Source organism: Sphaeramia orbicularis, chromosome 4 (assembly GCF_902148855.1).
Source record: "Sphaeramia orbicularis chromosome 4, fSphaOr1.1, whole genome shotgun sequence".
Lineage (NCBI taxonomy): Eukaryota > Metazoa > Chordata > Actinopteri > Kurtiformes > Apogonidae > Sphaeramia > Sphaeramia orbicularis.
Genome location: NC_043960.1, coordinates 17,899,157 through 17,915,411, shown reverse-complemented (window position 1 = coordinate 17,915,411; position 16,255 = coordinate 17,899,157). Strand labels below are relative to the sequence as shown.

Sequence of the window (16,255 nt, the reverse complement as noted above, 5' to 3'; positions counted from 1 at the left end):
CATCATACCGCTTGGCAATTTGTGTGACAAGTCAGAGTTGGAAGCGTCACAGCAGCAGAGCCAGAAAATTATTTCCACTCAGAAGGAGTTTGTCTTTAGAGAAACCTGCGGGATGCAAGTAGGTTCGAGTTGGCAATTTTCATAACATACCGCTAGTTTAAAGAGTCTTCATGTCAGACCAAACCAAAGTGTTTCACACCATCAGTATGTTTGTTTTCCATTCTTTTCTCTTCTCAGCATGAGGTCTGTTTACTGAGAACACTGTTGAACACTTTGTTATTCATATATGGGTGCTTCTATGAAAGTGGTCCCTAAAAACAGGACATGAGGACTAAAAATTCAAACAAGATGTAGACTAATGTTATGAAGCAAGTTTGGAAGATAAAAGAGAAACTAGTTTTCAGATAAAACACATTTTTATATTATTTCTATGCAAAAATCTGCATGTAACACAGTCAAAAGGACACAAAAATTACATGCTACTATGTTTTCAAATATCTTTTTATTCTCTCACAGGTGCATTTTGGGAATTGAACTAATTATGCAAGGCAGAGTGTTTCACCACAATGACCACTGTTGCAAAATAATTTGTGATTTATTTGTGTTTAAATGGGCAGGTTCTGCATGTAACACGAGTGGACACGATGAGTTACACACGAAACCTGGATTGAGACTGCTGATTCATGAAAAACCTGCATGTCTGGATTAGAAAAAAACACTAGGATCAACAAATTTAACAGTGTCTTTATTTATAGCGGTATATAAGACCATTTCAAGCCATGTTTTCCACATCAAATGCACTGACACCTATGTAGCTTCTCCTATCCCCATTTTGATCCTATTTTTGAGCCCAATATTTTATTAAAAATTCATTAATTCTGGGATGGCTCAGAGCAAGAGTATAATTTTTTGCATTTATCTGAGGTCATCATTAGGTACATACTGGCGGGAAATATGTCTAAATTTCTCTTTTATTATTGGGTCTAAAAATCTGGTGAAGTGCCAAATACCAAAATGTACCCAGTTTCATAGAAGCACCTATATATTCCATAAATGAACATGTATTTTTAATACTTAACAACAATGAGTAAATTATGACTGATTTTTCTCTTTGCACTTCAGAGATTTCCAAGCACAGGCCCACCTATGGAAGGAAACCACATGTTCTATTAAATATTAACAATACTCCCACAAAAAGCTAAATTAGATATTTTTCCTTATCGATCTGGATGACTCAAGCGAATATCAGCACAACACCAGATAGCAGCTTGTTAACTGAAAGTAAATGTGACCTCCTGAACTCATAGAAGGATGTTGTGTTTTTGCAGCGATGCACCAAATCTGCGTAAGAATCCCATAATGTCAAAGGATGAACGCTGACTAATCCATCATTACAAAGAATGTGCTTACAACCCTGAATGAAAATTAAATCTTGCAGCTCAGGATCAGTTGTGAGAGTAACTGTGCGGCTTTATGGCTCCGATATTGAGGAGGTCAATCCTTTTCTGCAAAGTTCAATTCAATTTTCGAAGCCGCATTGTCATATATCTTTTAACTGAGCTCAAAAACAGAACTTTGCCAACCATTGTAGGCTTTTATGTGGTATAATAAAAACTGACCAGTGAAGACGGCACTTATAAAAGCCCCACTGACATCACTTTAAAATACAAGTGCCAAATTGACCCGTTTAAATAAAACTATATTCACCAACTGTTAGAGACAGTATTGATGAAATCGACCGTCTCGCTCACAAAAAAGGGTGAAAATGTAATTCCTCAATGAGTTAAATGAAGGGGGTGGTGGCCTGAAGCACATCCATGTCTGAAACTCTGTTAAAACCTTAAAAGCTTTACTTAAGTTAAGGTCATTATCATATGTACAGGGTGGGAAAGCAAAATTTACAATATTTTGAGGCAGGGATTGAAAGACAGTGTATGACCAATTAGTTTATTGAAAGTCATGAGAATTTATTTGCCACAAGAAAATTTACATAATAGAAAATGTTTTTATTCTATGTGTCCTCCTCCTTTCTCAATAACTGCCTTCACACACTTCCTGAAACTTGCGCAAGTGTTTCTCAAATATTCGGGTGACAACTTCTCCCATTCTTCTTTAATAGTATCTTCCAGACTTTCTCGTAATAGTTTTGCTCATAGTCATTCTCTTCTTTCCATTATAAACAGTCTTTATGGACACTCCAGCTATTTTTGAAATCTCCTTTGGTGTGACGAGTGCATTCAGCAAATCACACACTCTTTGACGTTTGCTTTCCTGATTACTCATATGGGCAAAAGTTTCTGAAAAGGTATGGATAATAGTGTTAGGTATGATTATGACATCAATATATGTTTGGTTTCAAAACAACTGACGTAGTGCCTGCTGAGAAAAAACAACTAAATGTTCATTGTAAATTTTGCTTCCCCATCCTGTACAAATGAATATATATTTAATACCAGTGTTTTCTGTGCTATGGCTTCTTGGGAAACTAAGAATTCAAGTTTCCCAGCCTTTCCTTCAGAACAGAAATAAAACACACTGTGACACTGAAGTCATTAAGAATAATTAGACCACTGATTTTTGATTGTTCGGTATTTTCATCTGCTTCCTCTGTTTTCTTCTCACTGATTTTACAGCCGTTTCACTGTCTAATATTATTATCCTCAGTATTAAAGGAGAATTTTTTTTCCTCTGTGTTTCCAGTGCATGGATCTGTCAATAGTGCCCGAGTCAAAGCATCATACCAGTGATTTTTTTTCCCCCTTTCTTAACCCAGCTGTTCACCATTTCTGCTTTCTTATCCCTACAGTTGTAGCCAAACAAATTTTGTTTTCTCAAGCTGTGCCGAGAAGAACGATGATATTATTTACACATCAATCTGGCATAACTGACAGGCAAAGTGGTATGTTCAATCCACAAAGTTGATGAGTTAGAAACAGCAAAATGGGCCAGGATAGAGATCTGGGCAACACTGACAAGGGAGAAATTGCAATAGTCAAATCATCATCAAATCATCTTGTTGTAAATTCGCAATGTAAAGTGGTTCATACCAACCAAAAGTGGTCAAAAGAACAACAAATGGATTAACCAATCGAGCATTTATGGGAGTAGAACATTACTGCCACCTGTCTAATATTGCGTAGGTTCCCCTTTTTCCACAAAAAAAAGCTTTGACCTGAGACCTAGACTCCACCAGACCTCTGAAGGTCTGCTGTGGTGTCTGGACCAAGACGATAGCAGCAGATCCCTGAAGTCCTGGAAGTGGCGAGTTTGACCTTCATGGATCAGATTTATTTGTTCAACACCTATCACAGATGATCAATAGTCCTGAGAATGTGTTGTCCTTTCTTGGTCCATTTTTTAGTCGGTGTTATCCACTGCAGACCAGGGATACCCCCCAACAAGACCTACAACTGTGGAGATGCTCTGACCCAGTCATCACCATTATAATCTCCTGAGACACAGCAATGCATTTTTGTCCTCTGTAGGGAACAAAAGTTTCACAGTTTTACTTAAAAAATTATGTCCATCGCAAAGGACTTTCCATTTAAAAAATTATTTAACAGTTAATTAAAATAATCTAGGGGCGACACGGTGGTGCAGTGGTTAGCACTCGTGCCTCACAGCAAGAAGGTCCTGGGTTCGATTCCAACACCAGTCGACGGGGGGTGGGACCTTTCTGTGTGGAGTTTGCATGTTCTCCCCATGTCTGCGTGGGTTCCCTCCGGGTACTCCGGCTTCCTCCCACCATCCAAAGACATGCACAAATAGGTTAATTGGTTAATCTAAATTGCCCATAGGTGTGAATGTGAGAGTGGTTGTTTGTCTCTATATGTCAGCCCTGCGATGAACTGGCGACTTGTCCAGGGTGTACCCCGCCTTCGCCCCTATGTAGCTGGGATAGACTCCAAGTGACCCCCGTGACCCTAGTGAGGACAAAGCGGGTTCAGAAAATGAATGAATGAATGAATAAAATAATCTTAAAAATGTATCTGAAAAACCTGTTGAATTATGCAGTTTCAAATCAAGACAATTGTTTAATGTAAAAACAGCTAAAACGTTCACTTTCCTGGGTCTCAGGAGGATATTATGAACCTGGTCAAAGTCACTCAGATTCTTATGATGCTCGTTTTGCTGCTTCCAACACATTCGAGGACTCAGCGTTCATTTGCTGCCTAATATATCCAACTCAGTGACAGGTCCTATTGTAATTAAATAATCAGTATCATTAACACTTCCCTTGTCAGTGGTCAGAACATTATGGCTGGTCAGACATCAGTATTGGCTAGGGCTGTAACAGTGCACTCGTTTGTACTAAACCATTTCAGTTCGGAGCCTTCAGTACAATATGGAGGTGTACCGAACAAATACACAAATACATGTAGCCTATGTGAAGAACGCAAACACTCAGGAAGCAGAGGAAGGCCACAAGCAGAACACATTCGGCAGCAGCCCCCCCCACCCCCCGGTCTCCCTCACTGTACTGAAAAAGTACTGAACAGAATTTTTTCTGTACAGTTATACTCCTAGTACCGGCCTATACCACTATCAACATATAAGGTGTCATTCATCTACAGCAGTGGAAGATATTTATCCATTGTATTTTTTTCATAAAATTGTACATATGAATCTGTGTTCATTTAACCCTCCAGTATCCCATCCAGCAAGGCCCTTACTAAGCACCAAGTGTGCCTTTTTGGCACACTTGTGGAATAATGTCAAAAAAAAATTCATACAGTTTGTTTTTAATTCTTTTAAACTTGTTTCTATTTCATCAACTTGAGCCGTAAATAAAAATACCAAGTACTCAATAATTGTCACATTTTTTAACCCTTTAAATGCTGGGTTTGTAATGTAAACAAACCATTTTTTTGGATGCATAAAACACAAAAAAAAAATTTTTTCAATATACTACATAAAAAGTGGATTACATATTATTTGATTTTTGCAGCCTGGCATATGTCAATGATTAACTCCAACACTGGTTAATTTGCATTATTATTTTTGGCGCTAGGTCAAATGTTCAACAATACCAGCATCTGTCAACAAGTGCGTGTAAAATGCACACCTATAAATCAAACTAGTAAATATTATATATTGATTTATTTTTCTGCTCTAATTTGATTTTATTTTTGTAAATCAAGGTCAGTCGTAATCATACATATCAAATGGAAGAAATAGTGCGTTTTAGGCACACTTGGGAGACAGATGCTAGTCTTGTAATTTTCTTTTGTTTACAATGTGCAAATTTTAGTTGGTGGCCAGAATTTTAAAGATTGTGCAAAAATGAACAACTTTTGAATTCTAACCTTATTTAAATTGTGAAAAATAAGAAGAAGTTTTTTAACACGAAGTGCAAAGTGTGCCTAAAAGGTGCACCTGGATACTGTAGGGTTAAAGACAATGTGATGAAAGGCTTAAACATATTAAACGATTAACTACTTTTCTATTTATAATGAAGATTCCTTTGTTAAAGGGTAAAAATAACAACAAAAATAAACAGAAAGTAGCATCAATACTGGCATCAGCTGTTGATTAAAATGTCATCTTAAATGTCTGTGTTGGCCAGGAATCCCAAATGCAAAGAGTCAACTTGCGTCACTGCCAAAAATTTTTGTCATGACTATAAGTGTTGATAGGAATCAAGATCCAGTGCCACATTCTAGTTCATTGTAAAACCAACATCAAGCTACAATATAAATATGTAAATATATTTTTTCTTGAAATGGCATTAAACTTAGTAAGATTGAGAAGAATGTTAAATGTCCAGGTAAATCAAAACTATGCCAGATGAGACTTAACATCAACTTTACATTGGTTCTGAACAGACTTATAAGAAAGAATTGCTATAAATATATTTGCAGCCGAGTGTGAAGCGAGCGGGATGAGGATCAGCACCTCCAAATCCGAGGCCATGGTTCTCGACCGGAAAAAGGTGGTTTGCCCTCTCCGGGTCGGTGGGGAGTCTTTGCCCCAAGTGGAGGAGTTTAAGTATCTCGGGGTCTTGTTCACGAGTGAGGGAAGGATGGAGCGTGAGATTGACAGACGGATTGGTGCAGCGTCTGCAGTGATGCAGTCGCTGTACCGGTCGGTTGTGGTAAAGAAGGAGCTGAGCCGAGAGGCGAAGCTCTCGATTTACCAGTCAATCTACGTTCCTACCCTCACCTATGGTCATGAGCTTTGGGTCATGACCGAAAGGACAAGATCCCGGATACAAGCGGTCGAAATGAGTTTCCTCCGTCGGGTGGCTGGGCGCACCCTCAGGGATAGGGTGAGGAGCTCAGTCACCAGGGAGGAGCTCGGAGTAGAGCCGCTGCTCCTCCGCGTCGAGAGGGGCCAGCTGAGGTGGCTCGGGCATCTGTTTCGGATGCCTCCTGGACGCCTCCCTGGGGAGGTGTTCCGGGCATGTCCCACCGGGAGGAGACCTCGGGGAAGACCCAGGACACGTTGGAGAGACTATGTCTCTCGGCTGGCCTGGGAACGCCTCGGGATCCCCCCGGAAGAGCTGGAGGAGGTGTCTGGGGAGAGGGAAGTCTGGGCATCCCTGCTTAGACTGTTACCCCCGCGACCCGGCCCCGGATAAGCGGAAGAGAATGGATGGATGGATGGATATTTGCCAGGCTAGCAACACTGATGCTGCAAATCACCCATGATGCAATGCTCTGCAAAACACTGTATTTGAACTGGTTGTCAACCAGTTTATCTATAAGAAATGTGTGTTTCATGCCAAGCGTTTAAAAGACAAGTGACATGTTGTACTTTCTACTTCAGCCCACACAAAAAAGTTGCGATACATCCAGTATATTCAACATGTTGCCTTGTCCTGTGTGAAACAAGAAGGAGTCATGTCAGTGAAGAAGAAACAAAGAGAGATGACAACAGTGCCAGTTTCAATGTCTGTAAATGATTATTACAGGCTGTTGCTACATATCGGTTTCAGGCTGCAGCCAACTCAGTTCACCCATTGGTTCACAGTCAGCAAAACCCTTTCATGCTTGCAGCACAGGGAAGGAAAATAATGAGCAAGCGTCGCCGTGCACTCACTAAATTGATACAGATTTGGATATTAAAAAATAGACTTGCGCTGGTGGTAGAAACCAGTGCAAGATACGAAATCAACAGGGGAATCAAGTAGAACCCACAATGGCACTGGCATTAATAAAATCTTAGCAGTTCCAAGCCTTATCTACTATGTGACATGTACAAGTTTATTCACACCACAATCAGAAAACAGTCTACAATGATGGAGGACCACGCAAAACAAAACAAAACAAAACAAAAAAGTACCAACTGTCTTCAGCTGCAGTTGTCTACATGACATGACAAATCTTCTGCCAGCCTGAAGCTTATGTCAACCCTAAACAAAAGAGATGTTAAGGTACTTATCAGGAGACAAGTGTACTGCCACGAAAGAGCTCTGTGCTTTTCTAATCCATATTTGATTGCATATCCTTGGCATGGATTCCTGGCTGCTGCCCAGTACGTACACTCTATGTGTCATTCAACCTGCAACAAGACGAGAATCATCTACTTCTACAGGCTGGATGGACACGAAGTGAAGTCAACATGATGAGGAGAAAGTTTAAATAGTGGACAATCATGAGTCGCCAAATTGTATAAGCCAAATTTTTTCCAAATGCAAGAAGGTAAGGAAAGTGAACGGTGGATAGAAGACATTTTCAGATATCTGAGTTCAGGGTTTTGGCTCTTTATCCAAATAAAAATTACAGACTTTTGAAAACTGCTATTTTTCCCCCAGACCTTGACTTTATGTACTTTTATACTTGTGTTCCTACTTTTTTGGTTGAGATTGTACCTGCTGTGTGTAGTAAATCCATTAATAAATGGATGAATGGATGAATGAATAATTTGCAGTAAATTATGTTAGAAAAATTTTTGAAACATGAAAATCACAAAAATGCATGAATACCACACAAACACCTTTCACTACAATCATTCCAGTACTGACTGGTTAGCGAAATTATATCAGGTTCTCCACATGTATTTCTTATCTTACATGATTATGTGCCTTTAAGCATACTCTAAAATTTGATAATGAGAAAAACTTTTTTCCATACTTTATTAAGACTTTCACACAAAATTCCAGACTTTTCAAGGTCTGGAAAACAGTGTTTCAAAATTCCAGACTTTTAACCCTTTCATGCCTAGCAGTCACTACAGTGGACAGTTATTCTCCAGCTGTTCTATTGTATATTCATGGGTTTTGTTGTTTTAGTTCCATATCAGACAAAACAGTGGACACTTATGCATCATCCCAAACACTGTAATTCACACCATTACTGTAACTTTGCTGTTCTAGATAAACCTGATCTGCAGTAACACAGGTTTGAGTGTAAATAAATTGCTTCTTATTGTTATTAACCTGCAATTAAAAGGTTTTTATTATTTATTTTATTTTTTTTGCATAATATCTCCATGAAGTGAGTACTGACTAGTATTAAAGTACGTTAAAATGTGACAAAACAGCAGATTAGCAGCATTAAAAATGTTTTTATTTCATAATTTTCACACAATATATCAGTAAATACATGTTTCTTTGCTTCCAAAAATAAATGCATGAGGTCAAGCTGTGTGGACATTTTTGGAACTCCATGAAACATTGGTTCATATAAAAAATTTCCAACCGCATTGTGCTTTTTTTTTTTCATGTCTAAAGAGGAATAAAAACACTCAGGAAAAAAAAAAATCTTGATTAAGGTTCTCATAATTCATGCATGAAAGGGTTAAAAGGGGTCATATTTTGCTAAACCCACTTTTATTAGTCTTTGGTTCATTTGTTTGTGTATTTGGACCCTAATAGTTCATAAAGTTTGAATTTGAACCCTCCAGGTGCTGCAAAGCTATCTTTATATTCAAATCGAGTGGATTTCTACAACGTGTTTCAATTTCTTCATAATTTGTTACATTTTATAACTAGTTACATCATGACATTTGCGCATATAAGATCAAGACTTCTGACGAACATTTCTCCAAGTACTTCATAATTGTTTGTCAGCAGCAGCAATTGTGGTAAAAACTAAAATTATGTCCAAACTTCGAGCCCATTACCTAAAATGTTCAGTTGTTGGTTGCATTAATGAACACAAGTGGCTGAGCGGGACAGAGTAGCACAGTCAACAACCTGGAGGGGGCGGGGCATTTAGTTGCTCATTTGCATTTAAAGGGCCAGCGCTCAAAACGACCTTTCTGGTGTCATTACTCAGAAATAGGGTTGAAGATGGACCTGTGGAGTTGGATTAATGAAAAATTCAGACCCAAGCATAGCATTTACAGTTTATGTAGACCACAGGAATATGTTTTAAAATGCCTAATTCCATTTAAAAAAGTAAAATATCACTCCTTTAATACTTTAAAGACCCGGCACAAGCACCCTGTAAGTGTAAGCTAGTGTCTCAGCAAAGGTCTGTAAACTGTGGTCAGATAAAAACACAAAAATAAAGGTCTAAAGCAGTGAACAAACTGACAAATATTAAATCACCACTGTCTAACTCTTGTTTCACTGTAAAGGAAACAGGCAGATCGCTGTTTTATCTTTTAACGCCCATTAAAAATTCAAGAGCAACTGAAAGAAAACCTTTAGACATCTTTCAGGCCTTGTTTGCATTTTATTATCCTCCATCCCACCTTCCTTTCAAAGTTGAACATGAATAGCTCTCCTCCTTGAGGTGGCTACAGAAATAAATCAACTCTTCTGCCAAAAAGTCAGAACCGAAGAACATAAATTTACAACATCCCCATATCCTGAACACCACTGGTAAATTAATACCAAGTGATCAGCTATTTATGATAGATTTAGTGGAGGCCAGCGAAGTCCCAGAAGAGAGAAGAGAGTGGATTAAAAACTGAGAGAATGGGCTGAAACGAAACGCAAAAAGCAAGAGAGAAATGGAGGCCACGTTCTCTCACCTCTCCACTTTGAGCCTGTGCTTGTCTTTTTACCTCCCGTGCCGACGTGATGGATGGCGATGACAGTGATGGATGGCGCCAATGCTACTTTACCTCCCAAGACTAAACTAGAATCAATTAAGTGGCGTGCTCTCCTCTGAGCTGTAAATGAGACAATCAGCAAGATATACATCATCTGTGCCGCTTCCCCCTCCGACGCTACGTACAACGAGAAAAATGACGGGCGTGTCAGCCGAGGTTGAAAAACCACAGGAAAAGGTGGGGAGAGCAGAGTCTGCATCACTTATAGAGATTATTAGTGAGCTGATATCGGAGGCAGAAACCAATGTGCATATTAAAGCATGAAGTCGTTTTCATCCATCGCTTTGATGGATGAAAACCTGCGACTATGAACTCAATCAACAACTCTGAATATTCTAATTATTGATTAATCATTTTCGGTCATTTTAACAATTTTTCATGTAAAAGCAGAAACATTTTGAGGGAGAGAGTTCTATTAAATGAATGGATTTGTCAGTTTCTTTGTTATGTCTTCTTATGTTATGAAATGAGATATAATTGCAGGTAATTATATACTTTGTATTATTATATTCCAGTAGCATAAGATAAGATAAGATAAGATAAGATAAGATAAGATAAGATAAGATAAGATAAGATAAGATAAGATAAGATAAGATAAGATAAGATAAGATAAGATAAGATAAGATAAGATAAGATACACTTCACTGATCCCCCCAAGGGGCGAAATGAAATGTACAGCAGCACAAGACAATATGCATCAAATACAATAATAATAGTTAATTATACACATACAACAGTAATGAAAAAGAAGAGGCATTTAGTTTTAACACTGGTACATAGACTTAAAATATCTCTGTCACAGCAAATGGTACAAATGGTGGAGGATAGATGTGACATTTAAACATGTACAGCCTCTTGTCAAATTATACAAAGAAGCAAAAAGACCTAAAATACGGAATACATTTGTCAGCTTAGTTTACTGTGGAATTTTATTTGGAGAAAATGTCATTTTGTGCAGCTTGTGAATATTTTTCTCTATTTTTAATTGCAGTTGTAAATAATCTTTGAAATCTTGAGGTTGCCACTTTTAAGTCCCTTGAGGCTTTTTGGTTACCATCCATTATAATTTTTAGCCAACATGCATTGAGGTGAATGTTTTCTACTAGGTGAAAATAAAAAAAAATAAATAAATAAAATAAAATAAAATAAAATAAAAATACTGATAGAAATACGAAATTTCTAATTGGAAAAAAAGTGTCTCCTATGTACTACAGCAACATAAATGATGGTTGGTAAATTCTCAACTTTGTTACTAAGATGTTTGCTTGTGGTGCTTTTGTGCCGAAAAAATAACCAATAACAATATTTTTAAAATAATGGGTCGATAGGTAGTATCAATAAAAGTAGTAGTCGTATTGATCAAATCTTAATAATACCCAATCCTACACTGCAAAATACAAAATTTTACCAAGTGTATTTCACTCATTTCTAGTCAAAATATCTCATCACACCTAAAATAAGACATAATCACCTAAAGAGTAACTTTTCAGTGAGATATAAGAACTTATTTTTAGACAATAGATCTTGAAAATCTTTTTTCAAGAAATCTTACCAAGATAATTTTCACTTGTTCCATTGGCAGATTTTTTTGCTTGAATTAAACAAAAAATTCTTGAATTAAGCAAAAAAAATCTGTCAGTGGAACCAGTGAAAATTATCTGTGTAAGATTTCTTGAAATAAGATTTTCAAGATCTATTGTCTAGAAATAAGTTCTTATATCTCACTTAAAAGTTTCTCTTTAGGTGATTATGTCTTATTTTAAGTGTGATGAGATATTTTAACTAGAAATGACAAAAATACACTTAGTAAGATTTACATTTTTGCTGTGTAGTTGCAGAAAAATGTCTTTCCATTGCAGTTTTGCCTGATATACCAATTACACTACGTCTGAAAAACCACCTCTTCACAGTGCAAAAAAACTTTTCATCGAAAAACGAGAGTTTGGGCGAAATTGTCATTTTTCCATTAGCTAAATTTTATGCGAAAGTTATAATCGCGCAATTTGAGGGTCAATGGAAAAGCGACTAGAGACAAACTATGAGCTACTTTCAGATTTAAAAAAAAACATTCTAGAGAAAAAATAAACACACACATAGACCCTGAACATACCATGCTGTGGGTAAATGGAAAAGTGACTACTGAGGGACACTTGCAATTTAGTGCCTTGCTCAAGGACACTGACATATGGACAGGGGTCAGGGGTCAAAACTACAAATGTTCATTTTATGGACACAACTGCGCCAAAATACAGAAATGTCAAGTCAAAAATAAAAAACTTAAACTGGCAAAAAAAAACTAGAAGAATTTGTGTGACTTTCTATTTGCATGTTTTACCAAATCCAGAAGCCAAATGATCCACAAACACAATGCATAGTGTTTTTTCTCATTTCTGTAAATATAGAAGCTATCACAACAATCGCAACTAAATGTTGATGTTTAAAACTGCAGCCTTCTGTGATTATATAATTGCACAGGCTCATACTGCGATTGTGATGTGATTAACTGTGCAACCATAGCAGAATCAGCAACACTTTTTCAGATCAGAAGTGTTTTATAACTTTTCACAGACAGAAGTACAGATTTGGACACACTGTTAAAATGCCACAACAACTGATTGCATAATTACTTTTGAGTGTCACTCTGTATCATTATAAATTCAATTTAACCAATTTACACACAACTGCAATCATCAAAAAACAGTTTCTACCAATTGTGACGATAAATAATATTGTTTTCCCCATAATACATCACAGGTTTCAAACCGTAAAATTTACAGCACTTAATTTGTTGAAAGTAAAAGCCACTGATTTTGTTGTGATAAACTGTTGATGCTGTTTAATTGGCTGAAACAGAAAAGAGGAAGTAAAATGTCACAAGTAGGAAGCCTGAGGGGAGAAGCAAAGTCAATAAAATAGAAACGATAGAGCTGGAGTTTGAGGGAGAGTAAGAAATAAGTAAGACAAAAGACAGAGAAATAATAGAGAGGGATGTTTGTCTGTGTGTTTCTGAGGAGGAGTTTATCCACACGGTGGCTGTGGGTAAAGCAGGGCTGACAGCAGCAGCCTGCAGCTTTAATGAAAGTGTCTGTGGGGGGAAAAGGTTTCATTAAAACCATATTGGAGGGTGACATCATCCCAGCCCACACACACACACACACACACACACACATACACACACACAATGGAAAGCTCACAATCTCTGTATAACCTTCCTATCATCCCATTTCCTTGACTCGCTTTCATCTCAGCTGATCTAAAAGGCAGAAATCATTTGAGGTGAGGCTCTGATACTCTCCTCAGCTTCCCCAATTGTTTTTTTTTGTGTGTGTGTGAGTGTGTATAGGAAATATGACAGCTCGTGCGGTGGCAGGTACAGCCTCGGGAAACCTTCAGAGACAATAGTGACTACAAGAGGAGGTACAATGACAGAGGTACAATGTTCAGTGTTATTATTGTGAATGTGAGGGCGACGACGGCTTTGAACACCGTTATTAACTTCCCTGTCAAATGTTTTTTTTTTGTGAACGTCCTCCGGCGGAGATATTTTGTTTATTTAGTATTTATGTTGGTTTTGGATTTTATTTATAACAGCTGAAAGACAGGATTAAACGTCGGACGACATGAAAAATGACATACAAAGCCATGCTTCTGAAAACTCTTTTTAATTTTTTTTTGTCCTCACAGCAAATTAAACTTTTTTTCCAGAATTCATTTTGGTTTGTGTCTTCAAGATGGTATCCATGGCACTGACAGGAAACCAATAATGTTTGCAGTTCATTTGCATTTAAAAGTGGGGGCTTCTATGAAACTGGGCTCCTTTTTAGACCCAATAATAAAACAGAAATTTAGACATATTTCTCCCCAGGATGTACCTAATGATGACCTCAGATAAATGCAAAAATTATACTCCTGCTCTGAGCCATCCCAGAATTAATGAATTTTTAATAAAATATTGAGGCCAAAAATAAGACCAAAATTGGGACAGGAAAAGCCACCTAGGTGTCAGTGCATTTAATCTGGAAAACACAGCTTGAAATGGTCTTATATACCACTATAAATAAAGACACTGTTAAATTTGAGGATCCTAGTCGTTTTTCTAATCCAGACATGCGGGTTTTTCATGAATCTCAGTCTCATTCCAGGTTTCGTGTGTAATCCATTGTGTCCACTCATGTTACATGCAGAACCTGCCCATTTAAACACAAATAAATCATAAGTGATTTTGCAGCAGCTGTCATTTTTGTGAAACACTCTGTCTTGCATAATTAGTTAAATTCCCAAAATGTACCTGAGAGAATACAAAGATATAAAAAAAAAATAAAAAATACTAGCCTGTAATTTTTGTGTCCTTTTTACCATGTTACATACGGATTTTTGTATAAAAATGTGTTTTATCTGAAATATAGTTTCTCTTTTATCTCACTAAATATTTATTTTTAAAATCAACCCAAAGTGCTTTCAAACCTGCTTCATAACATTAGTCTACATCTGGTTGGAATTTTTAGCCCCCATGTCCTGTTTTTAGGGACCAGTTTCATAGAAGCACCCAGCTACAGAACCAATGGCGCAGACGTGTGATGTGATGAAGCATCTATGAGCTCAAAGTCAAAACACACATTCTGGAAACATCAGAGACTTACATTAACTTGTTAAAAGGGGGTACAGTATGCTTAACACCATTAGCAGAAATGGGGATTGCTTTCTGGCAGCACTCACTTTAACTGGAGGAGATCCAGAGCGGTGGAGGTAGTTAGTCTGGAGCACGGAGTTTCAAACCAAGGACGGACTGAGGTGAAGGCTATAGGGGCGCCGAAGCACAACCGAGGACGGGCAAAGTGTTTGGAGAGGCTGCCGGCAGCATTAAGATACAGCAGAGGGAAGAGGATAAGGTGAGGAGGGCCGAGAGCACGATTGAGACGCAGTCGTACAGAGCAGATAGGAGGAGGGATGGTTGCAGAGGTGAGATAACGCTGAGGCCCAGAGCTGATAGATGAGGGCAGCTCCAAGGTCACCCTCAGAGCAGCAGACGATTGCATAGCATTATCAGTCAGTACTGCGACGGCTAAGTGTGTGCACTCACAGATCCACGTCTGGGACTGCGGCGCAACACGTGTAAATGCAAAAGGTGTTTACAGCACATTACAGCCTTTTTTATGTTTACAGCATATTGGCTTCTGGTCAGACGGTGATGACTTTGAGGGAACACATCACCCTTCTCATCACTATTCTCATTTATATTCATTGAGCTCCAAAACGCCAAATCAGACATCTGCAGCCAAACTACTGCACTGTGGGTAGAAGTCCAATATTTATCAAATTTTACTCACAATGCTCTGCTTTCAGTGATTTAGTGGAAGCCTGTCCTGTCTTTATGTGCTCTTCATGAACTTGAATTTTGGGGAAAAAAAAAAAAATGTGAGGTACACATTAACCTGGTGAAATAGAATAATGCATCTGGATGTATTTTGAGCTGTTTGGACTTTGAAGACTTTTTTCTGCTTTCATTTTTAGCAAGTTTTCACTTTGGTAATGGTAACAAACAAAGGCATATAAACTATGAGGTCAGACATGGCACTGTTCATTTTACAGAATCGTTTTCCAGATGCTGAATTGATTTATAGATATGTAAACAAAACAATGCAATAAAAAAAAAAAAAAAAAAAACGATAAAACAAGTGGTGCCAGGCAGAACAAACCCTGTCCCTCGCACATATTGTAGCTTATTTTGGCATCAATCCAGCTGATGTCATCATGCCTATATGTGTCCTGATGTCAGCATATTAATTGTCTCCATATATGTGCCAAGTTTGAAGTAAATTGAACCAAAATTGATGTTTTTAGAAACATTTGAAATTTCGCCCATTTGGGAGAAAAAAAGATTTTAAAAATTCATAATAAATTTGAACTTTTACCTACTTTCCCCAACATGTAACCACATCTATCCTGGGTCACAGGCAATCTATACACCCAATTTGGTATGAATTCAACCAATAGTTTTGCTGCTACAGACATATGAAATTTTGCCCATTATAAGTAAATGGGGAAAAAAAAATTTTACATTTCATAAAAATTTTAATTTTGACCTACTTGTCCCAAAATGTTATGAAATGTATTGTGGATCACTGGCAATCTACAAACCACATTTGGTATGAATTCCACCAATAGTTTTGCTCCTACAGAAATTTGAAATTTTCCCCATTATAAGTAAATGGGGGAATAAAATTGTAAAAATAAAAATAAAAATTTTTTA

The 16,255-nt window shown here is 37.6% G+C and overlaps 1 protein-coding gene across 2 annotated transcripts in view; it reads right to left on the bottom strand.

The window, feature by feature from the left end:
* LOC115418049 (carboxyl-terminal PDZ ligand of neuronal nitric oxide synthase protein-like) overlaps positions 1 to 16,255 on the bottom strand; it is a 431,902-nt gene that overhangs the window by 386,827 nt on the left and 28,820 nt on the right. The gene's annotated exons all lie outside the window — the stretch shown is intronic.